Below are 6,593 nucleotides of genomic sequence, written 5' to 3' on the forward strand. Positions count from 1 at the left end.
ATCCCGCCGTACACAGTTCTTAACCTGCGGCCGAGGTAACCCACTCGCCACCCTCGCCGCAGACCGTGCAGCAAACTTTCGTATTATCAACGCCAGCCTCCGCTTTGTACCTGCTAAACGTAACTGTGTTTTATGTTCTACCGGGGCGAGACAAACAGCCGGGCAATACATCCACGGTCTCTTCTTCTTTCTCGGGCCAACGGCTCTAATTGAAGGCCGGAGTTTCCCGGCTTGGAAAATTGAAAACAGCGCCGCTGGATGGGCAGATGATGAAGCTGCCCGGAGCAGCTCACCCCTGAAGACATCAGCGTTTCTCCGCCTTTTTTCCCCTTTCCTATCGTCCCACTCGCTTATTCTTCTCCTTGGTTTCTTTTCGTTGTTCGCTTTTTCAATCGACGATTTTTAATCCATTCAACTTTGCCTTGTTTCTTGCAAGAGTTGGTCGGATCAAGCTTGAGAAGTAATCCTCATCATCACACTTTATGTCCAAGAATTTTCAACCGCCAATTACCCAGCGTAAAGCCAAAATCAGAGATGAGTCGAGAATGCCGCAACTCATTGTTAGTTGATCACGGTGAACTTTTTCAACGCGCTTGGCAAGCAATTGGCTCTGATATACTTGATAAAAAGTGTTATGAATCCACTTACGGTCGCGTAAAATCGCGACTCGAATCCGTGTGAAATTCACTCGAAATTTGTGTGTAGATCACTTCAATCAGTGCCGAGCTACTTTTTCCAGTCAGGTAGAGCTATTGGAATTAACCTTGGTCCCTGAGAAGTTACTCGAATCCGCATGAAAGGATGTGAAGTTAGTTCAAATCTTTAGAATTGACAAGAGCACTCGAATCCTCGCGGTATTGAAGCGTAGGGCTCGATCGCGGAATGGTCGACCCTTCGCGAGTCATCGAATGACCAGATTGCTTTCGAGTTAGGCGAACCGCAGAGATAAGCGAAGATTAAATCTGGACCATCGGATTTATCTTGCCGCGGGTCCCTGCCGTATGTTTGTAGTTGGGTCGCTGTCGCCGATTTGCAGGTTCGTGCTTGAACCACCGTGAAACGCGTGGATCTTTGATGGGAGGATGCATCAGCATCAGCAACGGCAGCGACCCTCGTACGAAAATATTCAAGATACTCAGACAGAGAGGAAGAGGGGGACGGAGAGAGGAAAATAAAGGAAAGAGACCCTCGGCTCCTGCGAGGCTATGAATATTCCCCGTTTGAATTATATGGAATATTTATCATATTTTTCTTCGATAAAGATGGCGGACAGATACACGTGAACCCCGGGCGAACTCGAGGTGCTATCAGGGCGCTTTTGGACGAGACACACAGGCGTAACACAAGACCGACGGCAATAACTTTTTGCGCACGAGGAACGCGGGACGGGAGGTTGAGTCGGTTGGAAATAGCCCGTCCAACTGTCACTTGAATATTTATTGTGTCTCCAAAACGGGCGAGTCAAGTTTCTCGTCCGCCTTATTCAAGGTAATAAGAAAATTCCTGGATTCTGATATTCTCGCGCGCGTTTTTCTCCCGCGTCGTGGTTATAAAGTCGCCCGTTTCCAGGATCGTGTATCCAAGGACGCGTGTCTAGTTTAATTATCCTGACATCCCTCGAGGCCTCCGCGGCACCGCGACGATGCCTTAAAGAGATTAGGGACGTCTAACTCTCGGCTGAACAAAATGAAGCAAGCGGAAACCACGGGTGTCACAAATTTTTGGATAGCTCGACCTGTGCAAAGATCAGGAATCGGCCTAGGCGGTATTCGTTGCAACACGTCACTGGGTAAATTTTGCAGTCTCTCCGAATGTCGGATTTCAAACTGTCCTTGATGCGATTCATCTGATTTTTATGAAATCATCCGTTATGTCAGTAACGAGACAACTTCCAATCCTGCCTTCGACTGAACTCACGATTGATCACCATGTAATCGCAGGATATCAAAATCGAATCAATATCGCAGAGTTAAGCCCCGAGTCGTCTACCTTGGAAATCGTACAAAACGGAAACACCGGTAATGCTATGCAATAATACGGGCAGCTAATGTCGAGACTTGTAATACTGTGTATTACGTACATGAATGACAACCGTAATTGCAATGTAATTATGGGTTGTTCTAGACTGCAGCTATAAAAACATAGATACGTTTATTTATTACCATAAAACACGAACGATGCGTTCCCAAAAGCGTCTATTGTCGGAATTGGACCGGCCGGTACATCGACGATAAAAGGTTAACGGTGTTAGTTTGATTACTTCTGTCACCTTGTAAAAGTTTTCCGTTACGCGAGCCGCAACGCAACGCCGCGTCATCTTTTCCACCCATCCTGACGTATTCCTGCATCGGATGAATAATTAGAGTGTATTCGCACGTCTTCCACTATTTGAGTTGAGCAATCGGTACATTCTTCGGTTGTAAATGCAAATCGACAGAGGCAAAAATTGCATTCACGATGGACATACACGCGTCCGCGTTTCGCCGCCCGCCCCGAACCGTTTTTCCCAACTGGATCGAAGGTTGTCCGATCCGCGGCTCGCTGACTACTACTAGCCGTAGAGTGAGTGAACTTTCCGTAACTTCTCGCGAGCCGACTTCTCGCCGGGATCGCGTCCCTGTGAGAAAACTCGACCACCCTCGGCACTCGGAAGTCAGGAAGTTACGGCAAGTCTACTGTGTATTCGGAGCATGATGAAAGTTAACCGTAAAGAAGAAGGCGCAGGTATTATGTTACTCACCTACAGCGGAAACTAATGAGATTTAGAAAAACTGGTAGCTCCTGTCGGAGGGTTGGAGGGCGGGCGGCGAGGCGGGGGCGGTATGGTTTATCGTAATTAATTTCATTTTCGTAATTTACGCTTGGAGAACGTTGCCGGCTGGGGGGTGGCGAGGCGACGTGAGGAGAAACGGGTGAGACGAGTAAGGTCGAGCAGAACTGAGTTCTCTGTACTACGTGATCCCGTCCGTCCGCGGTGGCTGGGTAGAGGTACTCAGGTACTGGAGAAACTCAAACATAATCAGGCCTGCCCGCGGCTGTATAAGAGTTCCGTATATTAATTAAGCAACTCTGTTTTTTTTTCTTTCTTTTTTTTTTTTTTTTTTTTTAACTCTTTGTTACAAAACATCCCCGCACAACCCCGAAAAGAGGTAAAAAAACAGAACGAAAAAGTTACCCTTGACGCGTTTGCAGGGATTTATACACATGTTTTACCGAGCTTACACCTAGGAGCATTTTTTCACCCCTTTCGGAACCGAGCGACCGATATCATCCTTTGAGAATGAACAATATAAACGATTCCAATCAAATGCAATATAACGGTGGCTTTTAAAGTTCGCTAAAGCATGATGAATAATGGCGATAAACGGATTTTTTAGATCAAAAAGAGAGTCGGAATTTCGAAACTGCCATAAACGCGCGACGGCGTCGCGGGATTCTACGGATACGCACAATTATCACCGACGTCGATTCTGCAATCACTGCAGACGTAAGCATGGAGAAGGTGACTACGAAGCAGTCGCAAAGCTTGACGGTTGAATTGTAGGGCGAAAACACGTTACGTACAACGTATAAATACAGCCCGGGTTTTTCGCCCGGAATCCCGTCGACTCGGTTGCGGGCAACCCCACGGAGTGTATATACAACAACCTTCCATCGTCACTGCCCGTCGCGTCGGAGACCAGCAATTTGAATAATGGGGCATAATTACTAATTTTATTACCACGTACTGCATACTTTCCATAGACGTTGTTAGATAACAAGATAGGTCGAGGGGACAGGGGCGCCTGCCCGCCTTCTGCATATTAAACACCGCTGTCAAGCACCAGGCATCTGACAAACTCTTGAGCGTTGCTTCAAGGAAAGCATCGTGAATCCTGCAAAATTCAACATTCGAGATGTAAAGGCGATGTACGATAAATTACGTTCAAGACGAAAACGCCCGGATTGCAGAATATAATGTATGACGCGGAGGAAAATAAAAGTGGCATTTGCTCGGCGGCTCGTTCTCAGTTGAAGAAAAAAAATCTCTAAATCCAGTGTCATTTTTACAACATGCGTATAACGTCACGGTGGCTTGACTCACTGACCGAAGCTACGTTGTACGTCGATGTGCATGAAAATTGGAACGCACGGCAAAGCGCGTAGGGCGCCTGCGTGGCTGCGGAATACACGCTTGACAAAGTCGACGACAATGAGTTGCTTAAGGGGGTGCCCTGGTCGATTTCGACGTTTGCACATATATCTCCATATATCGAATTGCACGTATCTCAAACGCAAAAAAGGGCTCAACGCTCCCGTTCTATACACAATGCTGAACAAAAACACTCCGATATATTTTCATTTGACGCAGAAATAAGGAAATGGCATGAATTCTACAAATTTACTATTGCGATTTCGTAGAATCCGTGCCATTCCTTTATTTCTGCCTCAAATGAAAATGTATCGGAGTGTTTTTGTTCAGAATTTTATATGGAATAGGGCTGTTGAGCCTTTTTCGCGTTCCAGATACGCGGACTTCGATATTTGAAGATATATACGACAACGTCGAAATCGACTAAGGCACCCCCTTAAAAGCGAGGGTATGACCTGGGATCGATATATCGAGCCGAGAATTAATAGAAATTTCATAACTTGAATACATGAGCAGCAGAGCGCCCAAGCTAATTCTTAGGGTCTCTCTAAATCATTTGCGTGTCTTCAAATTTCTTCAAAAATTTTCATTTCCTGTATATTGTTTCAAGCCACAATCAGATTTCGGTATGACGGTTTTCTCTCGCATTTAATAATTACATGAACAGATGAAATCCGTTACCATTGATCAATAGAAAGTTGAAATAATTAGCAAAATACAGCCAAATGTCGACGCTCGTCAATTAACGGCCTGTTGTAGCTCATTTAAATATTCATCACGCATCGAGATAAAAATCGGACGGTACGATGTCCTATACGTTTATAGGTTAGGTTAGGTTAGGTGTATGCGCATTTTAATCAACAATTATAATACGTATCGTTAATCTGCCACGATAATTGGGGTCGTTGTCAATTGATACAAGAGCACTTTAATTATGCGTTTCATAACTTTAAATTGAGTTTCATGTTTTTCTCCGGTTGATCAAACATTTATGTACAATAATATATTAATAATGCTTACTTCTTCAGGATAAAAATTGCCAGATGGAGGATGGAGACGCGACGGCGGAATTTCAATCACAGAATTTGTACAGATCTCGATCAAAATTGCAAAATCACGAAGCTGCGTGAATGAATCGTAAGTTGTTCCAATCGATTCTATGATTTTTGGACAGACAGACGTGACGCGCAAAAAAAAATTCACGTCAATATTTTCGAGTGAATTGCGGAAGGAAAGTAGGAAACACGTAAGGACAATTACGGTCATTCATTTTCAAGAGTAGCAGGTACACGTACCTCATCCTCGTGTCCAGGGTATCTCCCTTGGATATAATAACTCCGCACGATGCCGCAGGTACACTGTACCAATTACAGTACATCTACCTAATTAACAATTATCCGACTTCCATAAAGTAGCGTCAGAGCTGGTTTTACGATGTGAGCTGTGGCGGTCAGGAATGCAGATATGCGGTGTGCATCGCGATGTTGCAAGTACCAAACACTGAATCGAGCTTTTGCCGAGAAATTTGCAATTGTGTTCCCACGCGGTAGAAACCATCACAACTTTCGGGCGGCGTTTGATTATATGAATATCTTTTCACTTACAATCGGACAAGATCTAGCCTTTGAAGATCCGATCGTCTTTGGATAACCTAATTAATAAAACGCGTAGTTGGCAAAGCGGACGAAAGGTCGCAAGCTCCGAGCCTGAAAGTTCCGTGAAATAAGTGTGGGTTGTTAGGGGAGGGGGGGAATTTCGAGGGTCATAAAGAACAATTTCGTCGGTTTGCTTAGGGCTTGCTAAAACATCGTCGAACGTGTCGGTCCTCGACACCCTGGAGCTTCAAAGTCATTCTCGTCGCGTAGTGTGTCCGAAGGTGGTGCCGCGGGGCCGAATGACGCCGGTGTTACGCTGCGAGGCCAATACCGCATGTTTGCTCTCCGAAGCGCTTTTGTTTGTATTCTATCCTAACGTTTCCGGCAATTAACTTCGAGATACTTGAGGGACCCGACCGAGGAAATTCGCGGGTATAATGGGCGCCGGGCTACACGTGTGGAAGCTTGACTGACAATGAGTGGTATCCTCTTTAAAACGCTTGTTCGCGGGATAGGACGCGATTTTTAGAATTTCATTCTCTCCGGCGGCCCGGAGGATCCCTACAGGGTTCAGCCGAGAGCGAGATTAACCCAAACTCTTGTTAGCACAGCCTGAATCGAGTCCTATGTATGAGGCCCCAAAAATTTTACGGTTTCACCTAATTACTCCGTGAACGTGTTATTGAAACCGGCAGTATAAAACAATGCCGAAGTACAATAATGGCTGGTGTACCGGTGAAAAAGATGTTCAATTTGGCCCAATTACCCCGGGGAAGCAACTTTTTTCGCACACTGCGATACGGAGCTTTCACGCATGGAAACGAATCTAGTTCGAATAGAAAGACCCTCGTGAAATCTGAAGAGAG

General features: G+C 45.5%; 1 protein-coding gene across 2 annotated transcripts in view; it reads right to left on the reverse strand.

Annotated features, from left to right (window-relative positions):
* LOC124181707 overlaps positions 1–6,593 on the reverse strand; it is a 170,723-nt gene that overhangs the window by 149,134 nt on the left and 14,996 nt on the right. The window lies entirely within an intron of this gene.

Source organism: Neodiprion fabricii, chromosome 4 (genome assembly GCF_021155785.1).
Source record: "Neodiprion fabricii isolate iyNeoFabr1 chromosome 4, iyNeoFabr1.1, whole genome shotgun sequence".
NCBI lineage: Eukaryota > Metazoa > Arthropoda > Insecta > Hymenoptera > Diprionidae > Neodiprion > Neodiprion fabricii.